This window comes from Acomys russatus, chromosome 4 (assembly GCF_903995435.1).
Source record: "Acomys russatus chromosome 4, mAcoRus1.1, whole genome shotgun sequence".
Lineage (NCBI taxonomy): Eukaryota > Metazoa > Chordata > Mammalia > Rodentia > Muridae > Acomys > Acomys russatus.
In genome coordinates, this window is record NC_067140.1 from 5,809,088 (window position 1) to 5,827,960 (window position 18,873).

At 51.7% G+C, this 18,873-nt stretch overlaps 1 protein-coding gene across 1 annotated transcript in view; it reads left to right on the forward strand.

Annotated features, from left to right (window-relative positions):
* Positions 1-6,662: 6,662 nt before the first annotated feature.
* Epb41l1 (erythrocyte membrane protein band 4.1 like 1) overlaps positions 6,663-18,873 on the forward strand; it is a 125,428-nt gene continuing 113,217 nt past the window's right edge. The window contains exon 1 of the mRNA XM_051143639.1: positions 6,663-6,902. The gene's annotated coding sequence lies outside the window, so the exon portion shown is untranslated. The remainder of the gene's footprint in view (positions 6,903-18,873) is intronic.

The following is an 18,873-nucleotide window of genomic DNA, read 5'->3' on the forward strand; positions in this document are numbered from 1 at the left end:
GTCTTTTCATTCCTGGATGCAAATATAGGCACAGATCCTATGCCAGATGCACTGTTCCACTGGCAGAAAGCATTAAGAATAAGAGTTCAGACTCAAGCATAATTGGCCATCAGCTCTCCAATTCATATTTCAATGGCCAAAGTAATTCTTGTGGTCAGCCTTGACAAGGGCTGGGGAAATGCATGCCTCCTGGACAACACTCAAGTCACATGGTAACTCGCTAAGTGACTTAAGCAATCCTCTCACTGGCAAAGAGAAAGGGCAAGCGATGAACAATACCTGCACGATAGGGGCTGAGGAAGTCCGTCAAACAGCTAGGAAGAGGCAGGATCTGGATCCAAACTCAGTCTTCTACAGCCACACGGGGTCTCCACTGCCTGCTGGGTGGGATTCCCATATATACAAGATGCACACGTGCGCTGGCCTGGGCTCTTTCCTTGTGTACGCTGACCTTACTCTTCAAGACACCTGTCCCTCTCAATTCTTTCTTTTCTTTTCTTTTTTAAAGATTTATTTATTCATTTATTTATTATATATACAGTCTTCTTTCTATGTACACCTGCAGGCCAGAAGAGGGCATCAGATCACATTATACATGGTTGTGAGCCACCATGTGGTTGCTGGGAATTGAACTCAGGACCTCTGGAAGAGCAGTCAGTGCTCTTAACCTCTGAGCCATCTCTCCAGCCCCCTTCCGCTCCCCCGGCTCAATTCTTTTGAGAGAGTTAATAGCTTTTTGTAAACATATACAGTCAATCAGCCCCTCATATGGGGGGCCAGGGCACATTTGCACCTGCAGAGTCAACGAACCAAGGGTTAAAAATCTTAGAAAAAGGGAGCTGGAGAGATGGCTCAGTGCTGAAGAACACTTGTTGGCAGAGGACCCAGGTTCGATCCCCAGCACCCACATGGTAGCTCACAACCGTCTGTAACTCCAGTTCCAGGGCATCTGGTGCCGTCTTCTGGCCTCCATGGGCACCAAGCACACACATGCGATACATATACAAGGAGGCAAAGCACTCATGCACATTAGATAGAGCTAAAACAAATGTTAAAATATTGGAAAAAGAATTGCATTTATATGGAATATGCTGAGTTTTTTTCTTATTATTCTCTAAGCTGCACAGTATAATAATTGTCTACATATTATTTTTGTTATTGGGTTTTTTTTTTGTTTTTTTCTCTTTTTTAAATTAATTTATTCAGATTACATCTCAGTTGTTATCCCATCACTTGTATCCTCCCGTTGTCTACATATTATTTACAAATAAACTTGAGGTTATATGTATGGTTTATGCAAATACTATGTCAATTAATAGAAAGGGCTTGAACAACCACCATTTTGGGACCCACAATAAAGTTTGCTAGAATCAAACCCCAAAAGCTCCTAAATCAGTGTTTCTCAGCCTGTGGGTTTGATCCCTTTGGTGGTTGAATTACACTTCTATAGAGGTTGCCTATGGCCCCCGGAAAACATGGATATATACATTACGATTCATAACAGTAGCAGAATTACAGTTATGAAGTAGCAATGAAATAATGTTACGGTTGGGGCTCAGCACAGCATGAGGAACTGTATCAAAGGATCACAGCGTTAGGGGGGGTTGAGAACCGCTGCCCTAGAGGATGCCAGCATTAGTCTGTCCTTTTTCTTACCTCCTTGGAAGGACGCGGGGCGGAGGTGGGGGGGAACCTCACTCTCCCTTGTCATGGGTGCCCTCTGCCTCTGCTGGCTTTTGCAGTGTTCACAGAGTCCTGGTGGGACGGTGGGAGGTGGGACGAGGTGAGAGGGAGGCACATGCTTCGACAGCATCATTCTCCTGGGGATGACAACACTTGTCCTATTTTCCACCTCTCTAAACTGAGCTTAGCACCTTGTGCTTAGGTGACTCTGACAGGTCAGTGCCCCGTGACTCACCCTGTGAGCCTTCAGCACCGCCACCACCAGGCGCTGGGTTGCTGGGTCGGGGAGTGTGATGCAGGAAGGGATAACGTTCACCTTCCCTTCCCCCAGGAAGAAGACAGGAAGTCCTTCCCTTTGATGGGCTGGGTAGTTTCCTCCTAGGAGGAAGAGGCGTCCCTGGAAGTGCAGAATCAGGAGCCGAGAAGGAGGGGGTACCCACTGCTCCGGGGAAACTTGATTAACTAGTCCAAATGGCTGAACTGAACCTCTGAGCATCTGTTTCCCTCCTGAGAACTGGAAATAACAGTGGTCTCCTTCTTCCTAGTTAGTTTTAAAACACACTGTAAGCCAGGTAGTGGTCAGGTGTGCCTTTAATCCCAGCTCTCGGGAGGCTGAGGCCAGCCTGGTCTACAGAGCGAGTTCCGGGACAACCAGGGCTACACAGAAAAACCCTGTCTCAAACAAACAAACAAACCAACCCAAAACAAAAACAACCTCCCCCCCCACACACACACATAGTAAAGTGTTGGGCATTTTCAGGAATGCAACCTTGAAAACACAGGAACCTGAGCTGGAACCTCCCTGACAGACCAAGTGGCTGCAGGAAAATGTAGAATTTCTACGAGCCACGCCACAGGGTAAGCTGGAGATAACAATGAGAGCCATCTTCCAGGGTGAGGAAATCATGGAGGGTTCGTTGGTCAAGAGAGGTGGGCAGGTCTGGGCTGTAGTTGAGTAGCAGATTCAGGGCTTTGAATGTGCAAGACCCTGGGATTCAGCCCCCAGAAAGGAAAGGAAAACAGAGGGACAGAGTCAAACTTCTTAGAACTGGTGGATTCTTTAAGCCAAGTGTGGGGTGTGGCTCAAAGGAATGAGGAAGCTGTCGGGGAGGTGGCAGGGCACAGAACAGTTTGCCCTTAGAGATCTGGGGGGAAGGGTAATGTTCGCTGACCCTCCCCTTGTTGCTCATCTCAATGCTACTTTTGTCATCTCCTTGTCCCTTTCCTGGCCTCCCCACCAAGCCCCGATACCAAATCCTATTGAAAGACTGATAGTTACACTAAGAAGGCAACTGATACTGTTACTTTTGAAAGTCTGGGTAACCTTTCACTCTGTCTCCCATTCCGAGAAGCCAGAGTTAGGAAGGGCCGGAGATCACTCTGCATGCCACACATGGAAATATTGAAACCTCAAAGAAGGTGGTCACCCCCAGACAAACAATCAACTAAAACGGCAGAGGCAGGATAAGAACCCAGGGGTCCTAACTCTAGCCTAGCTCTACCTTTCAAGTCATAACTGCCCTTGGGTTTCTAGTCTCAGATTTCCTGGGACATTGCAGTCTTCCAAACCGATCCCACCTGACTCCAGTCTTTCCCTGTGGATTTTGCTACTGTGACGGTGTCCCCATCAGAATGGTGGGACCTCGAGGTGAGTCCTATGATTCAGCTGTGGGCCACCCAGGGCAGCACAGACCGCCACATGATGGTCTGGCAGCCTTGCCTCCATCTTGAGTTTTCCCTCCTGTTACAACTGGCTTGTTTTCACCTTGAGGGGTTGTCATCTGGCTGCTGGTCTGCCTCTCGATGAAGAAGAGTTATTGGCAGGATGAAGTTGCTCGAAGTGGCCCATTCCAATTTGGGGTAGCCTTAAACATCAGAGAAGGTTTTTGTTTATTTGTTTTTCTTTCTCGTTTCTCCGTGCTGGAGGATAGGGCACAGGTGTCCCTCCATGCTAGATGAGTGTTCTACCCACTGAGCTACCTGCTCCTCCCCAGCTCTAGAAGGCTTTTTAAGGTGAGCTGGACTCATCCTCTGGGATGTCTACCTACAGGAGCTAAATGTAATTCCGCCAAATTCATTCAACCATGAAATTTGTAATTGGTGTTTCATATGAGCCAGGTCTGGGGTGGAGTAGGGGCCGAGGGGGACGCCAATCTGTTCCACATGGATCCTTCCTACAGGAGCCCTAAGGGTTCATGTGCACAGATGTTTTTGTCTTGCTTAGTAGACATAAAATACAGTATAGGGAACAGATCACATCCCCTTTTGAGGGTGGCAGCCTGCTATGGCTGAGACAGCCACCACACCCTCCTCCAGGCCACTTACACAGATGGCATTATCAGGAGATGTCCGGGTCCTCAGCATTCTGGTCCCCTCCTCTAGACATGCCTCAGTATGACAGTGTCTCTCTCAGATGGGAGGCCTAGAGCTGAGCCCTGTGGTCTAGCCGGGGTCCCTCTAGGGCAACAGGCTCCCCCACCCTCACCCTCACCCCCCACCCCGCCCCATTCCCATTGCATTACTGAGCTCAAGGCCAAGTAAAAAAATCTTGAAGTGATTTTCATGAAAACCGCTCTGAATCTAGATTCTTCTATACCATATTTTTGTGCACGTTGATCTCATGGAGACACTCTCTCTAGTTACCAGCACCCCCCCCACCCCCCCATGGCTCTTAAGTGTAAAGTATGTAAAATTAGGTGCGAAGTTCCAGCACCCCCCCCCCCCCCCCCCCCAACCACTCAGTAGCCACTGGTAGCTGCAGGCTACAGACAGTGCAAAGCATTCTCTGGTTTAGACTTCAGGACAGGACTTTACACTTATTCTGAGTGGTGGTAGCTCCTTCTGTTAGTTTCAGTTCAGTCTTCAAGCCTGTTGAGATGTGGATCTGGTTTCTGAAGCGCTCTTGTTTGTTCTCTCTCTCTCTCTCTCTCATGCTGACAGCAGCAGATCTGATTAGCAGTCCATATCTCCTCAGCTTCATCTAAAACCACTGATAACAACCGCCATCCCCTCACTCCCCAACCATAGCAGAGGGTACCGGAACACACCTATGCCATCAAATAGTTCTTTTATTTGTTTTTTTAAAAATATATATTTATGAGTGCTCTATTTGCATGTACATCTGCATGCCAGAAGAGGGCACCAGATCCCATTATAGATGGTTGTAAGCCACCATGTAGTTGCTGGGAACTGAACTCAGATCTTTGGAAGAACAGCCAGTGCTCTTAACCACTGAGCCATCTCTCCAGCGCCCCCCCCCCCCCACTCCCCCATCAAATCATTCTTTAATAAATTAGGTCTCTGAATCAGGGTCTGTGCTTGGTACCAAGAAACTACAGGGAGACAGAAAACATTCATAAATATAGTCTTGTTATGGTGAGTTATTCAGGGCTGGCCTGATGGTTAAGCGTAGGAATTCAAAATCAGCTTCCTGGATCCTGACCGTGCTACTTTTCTAGCTATGTAGTGACTTTGTGTTGACTTCTAACCCCTGGTGTAACTGTAGAGATTAAATGGGTTAATGCAAATATGGCTCTTAGAACAGTGTCTGGAATATAAGTGTTCCAAAAAAGCCAATTGTTAGTACCAATGATTAATTTAATTTGCATCCTGGACTTTCCTCCACGCTATGGAGAAAAGCTGCTCAAGCTCTGCTGAGTCCTGTGTTAGGGCCTTGGTTTCCTCAGTTTTGCTCTCTTAGTTTATCAAATGTCCTTGGAGGTCCAAACCAGGCCTCTCCTTCTGGATTTATCTACACAGCTATTCGATTCTAATCTGCTCTTAGCATCCTGTACCGGAGTCGGGGTGGGGTGGGACCACAAGGAAGAACCAGAATTTCTAGCCTTGGCTTTGACTCTGTGCTACCTGGGGCGACTTAGGTGGATCACAGGCACCACTTAAGATATGGTTAGGGCCAAAGTGACACAAGAAGGCGAAGGTGTCTTTTGCCCATGTTGTCACCCATGCCCTGACTTCTAGTAAAGTCCTGCAAGTTCGTACATTGACTTCTTTCTCATTTCTTTCCCTTCAAAGTCTAACAAAGGAGGCTCAGTATTCCTGACCTTTCTGAGGTCCGTCTCTTGCCCTGGGAACCTAAGCTCCGTTTCTTCATCTATATCCTGGGGCACTGATAGGCGGCCGACCTTCTCCGGATGCAGTTCTAGGCTCACTGCTTTGGTTAGTTTGCCCCTTTCCTGTGCTTGGCTTTAAGTATGAGATCAAAGCAGGACCTATGGCAGGAACCAGATAAGGTCCAGGGCAGATATAATCCTAATTCAGAGAAGTGCTTTACTTTGGGCATACTTGGGCCTGTGGCTCCCAGGGTCCCAGGACCAAGAGCTTGGCCCTTGCTGAGTTCCCAGAGAGTGCCAAAGGGGCTGCCACCTGAGACTGGCTGGAAAGCGCTGCAAGGTTTTCGGCAGCTTCGCAGCTTTAGCCGCCCAAACAATAGGAGGGAAACTGGAGGTTAGTGGGCGTCGGCTAAGTCCCTGCCAGAGGCAGAGGACGCCAATGAATGGTGCTGCTGGTCCACCGGGTTAGCCCAGGCTACCGGCCTGATCGACGAGCGGTCAAGGCCAAGGAAAAGGAAAAGCGGGCTTGGTGCGGGCGGCTCGTCTCTAGAGGAGGTAGGGTAAGGCCAAGCGCCCCGGGGTGGGACCTGGAGGAAGAGAGGCTCGGCTCGGCCTCTGAGCTCTACCAAGGCTCAAGTGGATACCTGGCCCACGTGGGGAGGCGAACCGCGCGGGCTCGCGGGGCGCACGTTCCTCGGAGCTCCCCTCCCCAGGACTGGGCACGGTTGCTCCCGGGCAGCTCAGCTCTTGGGGCCAGTGGGTCGCGCTCACCGCTCGCACGTCCTTCGGACGCTGGCTAGCCGGGATCGCCGCGGCCGCCTCCTCCCAGGGAGCCGCCGGGGCGGGGCGGAGGGGGAGAGGGGGGGTGCGGAGCGGGAGGGGAGGGGGCTGAGCGCCGTGGGAGGGAGCGAAGGAGAGAGCGAGCGGGGCATTTCTGCGCAGCTTCTGAGCGCCTCGGAGCCCGCCCGGGCGGCCACTGGAAACGAGACCGACAGAGACAGACAGACAGACGGCTCCCGGAAGCCGAGCCGCCGCCGCCGCCAGGTTAGCGAGGCGCGGAGACCGCGCAGACTGTTGCTACGTCCCGAGCCTCGCGTGTTGGAAGACGTGCGTGGCCGGAGCTGCGAGCTTCGATTCGTGTCTTTGCGGGTACGTGTGTCGGGGTCCACGATTATGGGTGTGCGTTGAATGTGAACGAGCATGTTTATGTAGATCTTTTCAAGTGGCTGTTTGGCGTGTACGCGCGTGTGCAACTGAGTAAGGGGCTGGTTGGTGGGCTAATCTGGGTGAGGGTCTTGGATCTGCGTGTGCTTATCCGCGGGTGTGCCTGCAGAGGGTGTGTCCCAATGTGTAGTAGTGTGTACATCTGGATGAGGGTGTGTGCCTGTATGGATGGCTTCACTTGTGGCTGAAGCCTATAGCGGGTGTGTGCGCGTGCGTGCCTGTGTGTGTGTTTCGCTGTGAGCACACCAGTGTGACTCCCCGTGTGTGTGTGTGCGCGCGTGTGAGGGCGGGTGTGCACCCGCGTAGCCCCTCTGTGCGTGTGCTCGGCTTTGTCTCCGCACTGCCGGGAGGAAAGGGGTGGGGGCGGCGGCCGAGGCGCTGTCGTCGCCCGGAGCCCGGCACTGGCCGAGGAAGTGGGTAGCAGCAGCGGCGGGGAGCATCCTAGCTGAATGGAGACTCCCTGCTGGCAGATGGGCAGCCACACCCGGGGTATGGGAGAGAGCCCTACTGACAGCCTAGCCTTGGTTCTGGGCTGAGCTGAAGCGGAGGGCGTGGCCTGCTAGAATCTCGGGCGTGTGTTTGTGAGGGGTGGGGTGGGTGATTGGGCGTGAAGGGGGTGGGTGTGTGCAGACATGGGTGTGGGGTGCTGGTTAGCAGCAACAGCGGCCCCTGGGTTAGTGACCCAGCGGGTTCTAAGATACGTTTCCTTGTGGTGTAAAGACAGTAACTGGGGCCAGATGCCGCCCAGCCTAGTCGCTACACTCACACCCTCACCCCGGACACTGAGCCTAGCCGAACAGCAGCCTAGGTACCCAAAAAGGACTAGTGAGACTGATCACTGTTTTAAAGGGCCAGCGCCCCAGTCCAAGGAATCCCCTCCCAGGAGACCTCTGTACTTTGAGAGAGATGTGTGTCTGTACCTTTTCCCCCATGTATTGGGCCCTGCAGGCATGTCTAGTCTGTGTGCATGTGTGCGATCTCTCTGTGTATTTCTTGAGCATTTAGGTGCATATGTGTATTTTACTGATGAACAGTAAATGAGTTATGGTATATTTGTTTTTCTGTGTGTGGAGCTGTTTATGTATCGGTGAGTCTGCATGTGGGGGCAGTAAGAGAAGTGCCATTTTGCTGCAAATCGGAATAGAAGGAAAAAGCCCCCTGTGTTGAGAAACAAGGGGAAAAGGAAGTGTGGGGATTTAGTCGCTGGCTTTGCAGGCTTCTACTGGTACTGAAGTGTAGAGTGACTGGGTTTGACAAGGAGGTAGAGAAACAGAGACACTTACAGAGGGAAGGAAAGAGGACGTGCAAGCCCCAGCCTTCTCCTGGCTCTTTCTAACTTCCCTCCTCCTTGCTGCGTGGCTTGTGTGCAGGATTTGGAGTGGAAAGGGAGAGAGCTGGGGCATCAAAGGAAGACAAGTGCATAGTGATAGAATTGGGAGTGAGGGGTGGGCAGCAATGGCACACGTCAACTGTCAACCGTTTCCTGCTCCAGAGGCGGCAGAGGCGGTGGCAGCGATGGCTGGGATTCTTTCCTCAAGTGCACGGCTCAGAAGAGGTTGCAGGGCACAGGCGCTGCAGTCTAGTGCAGGGGTCCCCTTCTGACAACAACCACACTTTTGTGTTTATTTTTGTTTCTCATAAAGACTTTAACTGGCCTGAGGCTAAGCTTCTCTGATTAGAGGGTCTGTGAGGCTGGACTCCGGCTCTCAGCACTAGACTCATTACCAAGATTTAGGAATTCACTGTCCTTAAATTTTTTTTTTCTTACACTTTATATATGTATTTGTGGGGCGAGGGGGGTGAAGGCCAGAGGATAACTTACCTGTAAGAGTCGGTTCTGTCCTTTTCCTGTGTGGGCCTCGGGGATTGAACTCAGGTCATCAGGCTTGGTAGGAGACATCGTGCTAGCCAGGAATTCACCCTTCTTGCCACCCAGAGGTCCTGGCTATACCCCTCCTTGCCATCTGCCATTTTCCTCACTAGAGCCCAGAGCACCAGTTCCCAGTGTGGTCAGCTTTACCATCTGCAGCAGGGTTACCAGTTTATTAGAAATGCAATATTGGAGCCTCCTGGTAGACCTACACCATACCAAAAATCTGGGGCTGGGGCCTAGCAATTCTACTTTTAACAAGTGCAAATTATTCTGGCCTGTGGAGGAGCCAGGAGCTTCAGGGTTGAAATGAGGGAAGCCCCTTCTTTCTTGCAGTCTGTCGAACATGGGCCTGAAGTAACCCCAAAGCCGACCTTATTAGGTAGGAGTTCTGCCTTCACACCTTGGGTCTCCCTTGTGATTTTAGACAAGTAACTGCTTTGCTGACCAAAGCAAAATCCCACCGTGTAGCTTCCCTGCTATGCTCATTTTATCCACCCTTTACCTTGGCTGCCAAGAAGACTTATGCAGTCCGTTCCTTGCCCTTGTAGCTCTGGGATTTTGTGCATGTGGGGCCTTCTGCTTCTCAGACTTCATTGCAGCAAGGCCGTTGGGGGAGGGGGCAGGGCTTTGCCAACTCCCTAGGTTAGGCGAGCATTCAAACATTCTTAGAGCTCCTGTCTTGTCTCACAGGGCTTGCGAGCGTGTGTAATTATACTTGAACTTGTTAGTTGTTTGATTTGTCTCCCTCAACTAGACTGTAAATGCCATCTGGGGCAGGGACCTGCTTCTTCATCTTCCTAGTGTCCCTCATAGTGTCTGGCTTTTAATTTGTGTTCCATAAGCCTGTCGCACGAATTAATGTCGAAAGTAGGCGATGGTGCTCAGTGACGCCCTTTCTTAAGATTCCCTTTAAGCTTGGGTAGATGCTGTGCTACATTCCAAGCAGGCCCCTCTTCTTTTTCACTCCTGCATCTCCTGGCTACAGACTTGAGCTCCCACTGTGTGCCCCCAAGCTGGATGGCTCTGCCTGGGAGGGCGAGGGAAAGCTCTTGGAAGACACAGCCTCGCTTGTGTGCTGTGTCCTCCTGAAATAGGATCCCATGAGACTGTGCAGAGGATCAGAATGGATGAGGAACCTAAAGACATGGGGTGTGGCTGGGCACATTACTGTCTTCCTTTGGGTGTTTCTTCCATCAAAGGAAGGCATCGGGGTGAGTGTTCTCAGTGCAGTAGGCCCTCCTGGTCCAATGAGGATTTAGCCCAAGACTCCGTTGGGGATGTCTAAAAGTGAACAGTACTGAACCATGGACATACCATATCTTTTTTTCATATTAAGTTGAGTACGTTCATCTTTTCACTTAGAGAAAGCGCTTTTGTGGCTTCTCTGGTGTATACCCACATCACCAGCATTAGTGTTCTTAGTCACTGGGGCCACTGTTGTGTAAAGGAAGGGTTGAATGCATGTGCTGGGGTTCCAGGTGACAGTTGGTCTGAAAACTGAGCTGGTAGGTAGCTGATACAAGGTAAACACCTTGGACGAGGAGGGGCTCATGTCTTTGGGGATTTTTGTTGTTGTTGTTGTTTTTGTTTTTGTTTGTTTGAGACAGGGTTTCTCTGTGTAGCCTTGGCTCTGTAGACCACCAGGCTGGTCTTGACCTCAGAGATCCACCTGCCTCTGCCTCCCATGTGCTGAGATTAAAGGTGTGAGCCATCACTGCCCAGCATGATTCATGTTTTAAACAGAACAGAGCAAGGAGGGAAAAGGGCTTAATTATGCCACCCAGAACAGTCTACAATTTAAAATATATGCATTGTGTTTTTCTGGAAATTTACATTTAATGTTTCCAACCCATAGTTGATGATTGAATCAGATAAGTACAGGCTCTTATGGTTACTGGCACTGGTGCCTGAGTCCTTCAGGCTTTGCCATATACTAGTTGAGTAAGTGATTTCATCCCTTCCTTCAAATCTCTTCACCCATAGAACGAACCAATAGGAGTCTCTGTTTCACAGGGTTGATTTGAGAATTAAACGAGACGACACATATGGAACTTTCAGCACAATGTGGGCACGGAGTAAACATTTGGTAAATGTTAGCTCTTATTGCTCTGGTGGCTACTGCACAGTTTGGTTCGGCCTGCTCAAATGCCTTCGTGTTGGGCCCTTGACCTACAGAAAGGGAAATGAGCACAGCAGGGTTCACAGCCTGGGGGTGGCAGCAGATATGTAGGGGCGTCACAGCACTAGGACAATGCACAGGGTGGGGAGGTGGGACAGCTTAGGGAGGAAAAGGCTTTATAGGGGAGGAGAAGGTGGGGTTTGGGTTAGAGCTGGTCTTGTGGTAGTTGGACCAGTATGTGTCAAGGCAATGTGGCTTATTATCCCAAAGGGTCTCTTATGGTTAAAGCAAAAGCTGGTGGCTGGGTAGTAGGGGCTGAGTGAGAGAGAGGCTGCAGAATCGGGGGAGGCAGAATGGCTCCAGGCCTGTGGAGTAGTTTGACCTCATCTTGGTAGTGGTAGGGAGTAGGGAGAATTGAGCCAACCAGCAAGGATTGGATTTGCATCTCAAAACAGCTTTCCAGGTGGTGGGAACTGCTGATTCAAGGCAGAAGAGGAGGGTTGTGAATAGAATCTGGGTCTGGCCTGGTAAACAATCTCAGTGGGACTCATCAGCTGTGTGTGTGTGTGTGTGTGTGTGTGTGTGTGTGTGTGTGTGTGTGTGTGTGTGTGCGCGTGTGTAGGAGCCCAGAAGTCAAGTGGCCCCGAGAATGGACTGACCTCTCCACAGCTGCTTGGAGAGTGGGAATCCGTCAAATAGAGCTCTCTAAATTCTGGGACTGCTGCAGCACGCTATCTCCCTGAGGCTGCTGCAGTCCAGGGAGCCCAGATCCACAGACCTATATTCTCTCTGTTCTGGAAGCCTGGCATCCACTGTCAGCCAGCTGCTACCTTCTGCCTAGGGAACTCTGCTCCCTGGTCCCCACTGGCTTCTGGAGGAGGCCAGAGTGGTGGCCTTGACTTGCTGCGTGGTGGTCTACTGTCATCTTGTGCCTTCCTCCCTGCCTTTGTGGCTCCTTTCTTTTAAGGCTTAGGACCTGCCTTAGTCCTCTCTTTCTCATTTTAATTTAGCTAATCACATCGGCAAAGACCCTATTTCCAAATAAGGTCAAATTCTTATTCTGAGGTTCTACTTAGAGAAAGTGGGAAAGGGGTGGGTGTCACCATATAACTTACTATAGGCAGAAGGCAGGAAAGAGCTTAGGCCTTAGAGTCCTCAGGCTTAGACCCAAGCTTAGGCTCTGAATAGAGTGGCCACAAGCCTTAGGATGGGTCAGTTATGTTTTCTCAGTCTTAGTTTTTTCATCTATGAAATGAGGACATCAGTGCCCATGATAGCGTTACAGGGATGAGACTGATCAGGATGGGATCACAAGCACATTCATTAGGCGTGTGCACAAGTGCGCAGTACCCAATCACGACTTCCTCCGGGCTCCCCGTTCTCCGCACTGAGCAGCTGAGAGGTTACTTAGCCTTGCCAGGTTTTCAGATGACAAGAGTCATCCTCTAGAGTCTAGAATGGGCATAGAATGAAACCCAGTCCTGCCAGGTTTGCAAGTCCCGGGAGATAATGAGAAAGCTCTTCGTGAGTCGCCTAAGGGTGTGTTGCTGTGATTTTTAATTATAACCTTCATCACCATAATAACCCTCGGCCATTGCCACATCCGCTGCACCTCATCAGAGCCCAGCCCACTCTTCTCCCAGGGAGGCCACTTCTCCCTTCTGTAGAGACTTCTCATGAGGGATTACCAGGCTCAGAGTTGGGGAAGCCATGGGCATGACTCCTGTTGCCGCCTTCGTTAGCCACATACAAGTGACACCCCAAGGCTGTCAGTGGCAATTGAAGTGCCTTAGGCATGGGGCGGGGGTGGCAGAATCAGGCCGATTTCCATGAGTTCGAGGCCAGCCTGGTCTACAGAGTGAGTTTCAGACAGCCAGAGCACAAAGAAAACCTTCTGTTAAAAGAAAAGAAGAAAGAAAGAAAGATAAAGAAAAGAAATACCTTATCTGTGGCTCCAGGACAGTGTGTTTTCCCCAGTTGCCACTGCCGTTCCAGAAGCAGGCATTTAGGGTGTGTGGATGCCTAAATAGGGTACTGTACAAGTCCTAGATAGAAGGGAGGCTCCAGCTGGGAGGATCAGCAGCAAGTGAGAGGCCCCAGAGGTTGAAGAGATGGCTCAGTGTAGGAGTGCTCGCTGGATTTGTAGAATACCCAGGCTCAGTTCCCAGCAGCCACATAGAGGTTCATAACTGAAACTCCTGTTCCAGTTCCAAGGGCTCTAACACCCTCTTCTGGCTTCACAGGCCACCAGGCACACACATGGCATGCACAGACATGCAGGCATACACTCACACACATATGCATTTAAGAAGAAAAGACAGAGGTCCTTGGGGGCCGAGTGAACAAGCGGTCGCTGCATGGCTGACCTGGCAGTGGCCACTCTTCGTGCTCTAGTGGGAGGGAAGGAGGCTGCCATGGGGAACCAGCTCCTGGGGGTAACCCAACACTCTGATACCTGGGCCGGTGCTTCCCTGCAGGCTGGGTGAGAGCGGGAGGGTTTTTCCTAGCCTGGCAGCTTCCAAGCTGGGGAGCTCTGCTTCATTCTTCCCCCTTGCCCCCACCCCCCTCTTCTGGGTTCTCTCGCACTCTCTCCATTTTGCCTCTCTCTACGTCCCTCTCCACCGTCTCTTGAGATTATAGGTCTAAAGATAAAGTCTGCAGAGCCACTTAAGGCAACTGATTTGGGGCTACCTAGAATTAGAAAGCCCAGGGTTGTCATAGGCTCACTGAGGAGACTTAGAAATCTCTGCTGTCACTTATCATTGGCTTCTTTGTCACACCAGGTACTGTGCTAAGCGCTTCCTGGGACTTCTGTCTCTTAATCCTTGCCACTCACTACCCAAGGACACAGACTACAATCCCTGTCACACCAGAGGAGGCCACATAACGTACCCAGTGCTCAGCCAGCAAGAGGCACAGCTGGGGTTTAAATCTTGATCTGGCCAAAGCCCAAGAATACTTTTGAGTCTCTCTTGGGGCCTGTGAAAATGATTAGGGGGTCACAGAGGGGGTGCACACTTTGGTCAAATTCTAAGAGCAAACTCCTCATTCCGAGCACTGGGACTTCAAGCCTGTGTTTGCCACAGTGTCCCCAGGGCTGGCCACGGCCAAATCCTCCTTATTCTGGTCAGCTCCCCATCTTTGGGAGAGATATGGCACCAGAGGAAGGTGATAGGGCGGGTTGGAAGGCCCTTTGATTTTATTACTAATTCTGTCTGTCTGTCTTCCTGCCTGTCTTCTGTTTTTCGAGACAGGGTTTCTTTGTGTAGTCCTGGCTGTCCTGGAACTTGCTCTACAGACCAGGCTGGCCTTGAACTGAGAGCTCAGAGATCCACCCACCTCTTCCTCATGAGTGCTGGGATTAAAGGCATGTGCCACCACTGCCCTATCTATTTATTTTTGAGACAGAATCTCACTATGTGGCCTTGGCTGTCCTGGAACTTGCTATGTAGGCTGGCATCAAACTCACAGAGATCTTCCTGCCTCTGTTTTCCCTGTGCTGGGATTAAAGGCATGTACCACCACCACCTGGTTTATTTATTTTTAAGGCAGGATCTCACTCTTAGCTCAGGGTGACTTTTTAGGACTTGTGATATTTCTCCTGCCTAAGCCTCGAAAGTGCTAGGAAGACAGGTGTGAGCCACATGCTTTAGCTGCAGGATTTTTTTCCCCCTGAGACAAGGTCTCTCTGTGTTAGCCTTGGCTGTCCTGGACTTGCTTTATAGACCAGGCTGGCCCTGAACTCACAGTGATCCACCAGCCTCTGCCTCCCGAGTGCTGGGATTAAAGGCGTGCGCCACCACGCCCAGCTCACAGCTGCAGGATTTTTATGGAGTTAGAGCTAAGACGCAGAGAAGGGTCAACAGGCGGCGATTGGCAGGGCCATGTAGTTTCTATCTAGTGTCTTGGCTACGCTGCTGGTTACTTTTGCTAGGAAGGTCCCTTCCTCTGTCTGACCTCAGGTTTCCATGTAAAGCGTGGCCTGAGCAGGGTAACACCAAGGCTCCCTGCAGCTCTGATCTGAGGTCCTGGAAGTCATGTCTCCTGCTGCCCCGGCTGTTTTCGCTGCTCTTCTCCTTTTGGGCCTCTGTGTCACCTGCCTCGACCAATCCTCAGCATTGCCGTTTCCTGAGAATGGACAGAGCCTGGATTCAGGTTCCTCCTGTCCCCTCCCACGTGTCAAGCCACATGCCTGGGCCCGCAGGTCCCTGCCCGCTCTCTTCCCACTATGCCCAGTCACCGGAAGTGTAGCAGGTGCCTGTGAGTCTGGTAAAGTTCAAGGTGGTTTCTCTGCGGGGCTTTCTGGATACCTGGACTGGTGCCAAGTGGAGGGCGAGTAGTACTCCTTTCCTGGGGTTCATAGGGACATGCCCAGTACTCACCCATACCACTCTGCTCTTGCTCCTCTGTTCCTCCGTGCCAAGAATGCCAGCCTTGCCTGTCAAAAATCCTGTCTTTTCCAAGGCACTGCTCACACGCCAGCCTCTGGCCCACAATGCCTCAGTGGCCCTCCTCCACCTCGCAGCGAAAGTCTCTCTACCTCCCCTACACTCCCATAGCACCTCAGCTAGTCCCTTCTGGGGCTAGTTTTGCTGGGTCTTCACTTTATCTGAGAGGCGTCTGGTCGGTCCCTTTCACTGCTAAAGAGTCCCATGCCTCATCCTTCACTCCCCAGCCCCTGCACAGGACTGGGCAGAGAGCAGGGGCCAAGGGCAGCCTCTAGCCTTGAGCTGGGCCAGTTTTCTTTTCAACCCCTGTGACTGTCAGGTCAGCTTCTCACATCGCTCCTCCTTTATTGGTGGGCTGGAGAGAGGCCAAGCAGAGCAGTAGCTAAGAACTTTAATTCCACTCCCGATGCTGCCATTTGCTGGCTGTGTGACTTTCTCTCGCTGAGCCTCGATTTTCTCAGGTTAAGACAAAAGGATAGGACTGGGTGTGGGAGTGACTGCACACACCTGTAATTCCAGCACTTGCCGGAATGAGGCAGGGGGTTTGTGAGCTCCGCACCAACGGGGACTGTATAGAAATCCCGTCTCAGCCAGGTGTGGTGGTGCTCGCCTTTAATCCCAGCACTCAGGAGGCAGAGGCAGGCGGATTGCTGTGAGTTTGAGGCCAGCCCAGTCTACAAAGTGAGTCCAGGACAGCCAAGGCTAACACAGAGAAACCCTGTCTTGAACCATCCGCTCCCCCCCAAAAAAAGAAATTCCATCTCAGCCTCCCCCTACAAAAACAAAACAAAGCCAACAAACCGAACCAAACCTATCCAAAGACGCAGACATGGGGGCATGGGGCTACAACCAAAGCGCTGTGTTCAGTGTGTGGAAAGCACTGCACAGAGCAAATGACCAGTACGTGGGTATAATCCATTATTTCAAAATTAGTGACTACTGCCTTTATTGCGTCAGCAAATAAAGGATGTTCTCATGGTCAGAATAAAAGGTTGAAGCCTTTAAAGAACCTCTAAGGTCTTCAGGGTCTTTGATCACATAGGGGCGGCGAGACTCTAGCACAAGGAGCCAGAGTCTGGCAGAGTGGGGTGCAGGGAGCTGGGGTGCCACTGGGCTGGAAGGGCGTAAAGTAGGAGACTAACTGGGGTTGTTCTCCTGTGGAAGCAGGAGCTTCCTGTGCGGCACGGGCTTGGGGCCTGGCGTGGGCACGTGTTTATGTGCAGGGAAGAGCAGAGTGGAAACACACAGCCCTAGTCTCCAGGCGGAGAGCTCAGGAGGAGGGGGCGTGGCAAGCTTCATAAGACAGTTCTTGATGCCACTACTGAGAGCCGGGGTGGGGGCGGGGCTGGGGGCGGGGCTTGGAGGGGGGCTTTTGCTGGGCAATGAGGAGCCGGTGAAGGTTGCTCACCAGAAGTGGCCACAGACATTTAGATCTTTGTGCAGGCTGGTGCTGCGAATGGCCGTTGTCATCCTCAGTTCCAGGCCTTTTCAGAGCTGCCTGTGTACCTGGCCAAGGTCAGGATTTGAACCCTGTTCTGTCTAAACTCAAAGTGAAAGAGACCCCCCCCCCCAAAAAAAAATGTCAGAATCTCTAAAGGTCAGAGAACCCGCAGAAAAAATGATCTGCCCTCCTAACATAATGCCCGTCCCAAGAGACAGATGGGGAACTGAGGCCCACTGCCTGAGAGCCTTGTGGGAACTGGCCCCTGAGCCTGTGGCGGGATGTGAGTCTAGGTCTGTGTTAGGGGTTGGGAGAAGGATGAGGTGGCTGCCAGGAATCCAAGGAGAATTGGAATCGTTGATCCAGTGTCAGGTTGGGAGCCATCTGTTGCTGAGGGTATGGGATCCAGGTGAGTGGGATGTGTGGGCTGGAGCCTTCATCACTCCAGCCTTCCTTCCGGAAAAGGAGAAAGGGCTGGATAAGGTGGGATCTGCAGGCATGTTGAGATGTGGGGGAAGTCAGGGGGTGGGCCTTAGAAGAGGAGGCTGTTGCCAAGCAGCCAGAGATCCGGGAACACAGCAGAGCCAGCTGGCCTGTGCCACGGTGGGATCTCATCTGCTACTTTAAAGGCGTCAGGGCTCCCAAGGTCATGACAGGAAGACCAGATCAGGAGGAGTGCCCTTCAGAGCTGGGGACTTTAAAACCATGCTCCTGGCATGCCCTTCATGGCCGCTGTTCTAGGATTTGTGACTGTTCTAGGATTTGTGACGTCAAAGGGATGAAGGGCTATTCATCTCAAGATAGCCTTTCTTTCCCCCTTCTGCTGGTCTGCCCACCTAGCCAGGCCTGTTGTAGTCCACGGTACCTCTACTCTTTATTTGCTTATTAAAAATGTTTCTTGATTAATCACTTCCTGTGCACCAGGCATTGCCTCTGACTTTGGGGGTGGGGTAAGGGGGGGCGGACAGACCACACTGGCAGGGACAGGCCCCTCCCCTCCTTTCAGCCACCTGACTTCTTTCTGAGTCCTTTTAGCTTCAGGTAAGACTTTTTTTTTTTTTTTTTTTTTTTAAGGGATTTACCTTCTGCTGAACTGAAAAACCAACCAGAGTTAATTGTTAAACCTAATGGCTGCTGAGTTTCACCCTGCTGGGCTGGCTGGGAAGGGGCTGTGCTGGCCTTGTTCCCCAGGAGAGGGGTGGAGCCACCTGGGTTTTTTTTTTCTGGCCTGTGCCTGCTCCCTCTTCCCTACTGTGAAGCCTGTCTCTGGGGCCCTCTCCCTCCCGGTGGGGTGGGGTGGGGGGGGGGTGCAACCTGCCACTTGGACCTTACCCCTGCCTCCAGCAGAGGTAAGCCTAGGAGGTAAGTATGAGGCCTGGCCCTGGTCCAAGGCCTTCTGCCTGAGCGCTCTTGGGAAGGCTGGGAGATTATAGGGTGCCTAGCCCAGGGGACCCACCCAGAATGCAGAAAGTCAGTGTAGTGAGCCGGCTTTGCCTCCTGCTGGGCATTTGTCGGGGGGGGGGGGGGGTGGGGGGAGGAGAGAAGGAGGGGAGGTCACAGTGGCCTGAGCCCTCCATAGTCTATAGGGACTCTACTGAGTGCTGCCTTGCAGTGCCCTGCCTTTCTCCGCCTCACTACCCCCTGTAGCAGAGGCTTATTTCTTCTCTGGAAGTTGAGCCTGGGGCAGGCACCTGACAAGTGTTAGGGACAGCTCAGCTCAAACTGCCAGGTCATCAGGCCCTGTCAAAGCTTGTGTGACCACTTCCTGAGCTACGCTGCCATCCTCTGAACTCTCGTCCCTCTATCGTCAGCATTGGGAATATAATAGACACCAGAGGCGGGTTATTACTATCAGGCTCGGCAGGGGCTGTGAAATGAATAGACACCACTCTAGTCCGGTGCAGCTGTGCCTCTGAGGCTGAGCTCTGGGCCAGAGCCATGGAGGCCACAGTCCAACACCGACACCCCAAGTACCTCCTGCAGAGAGCTAGCTCCAACAGAAACCACTAATCCCA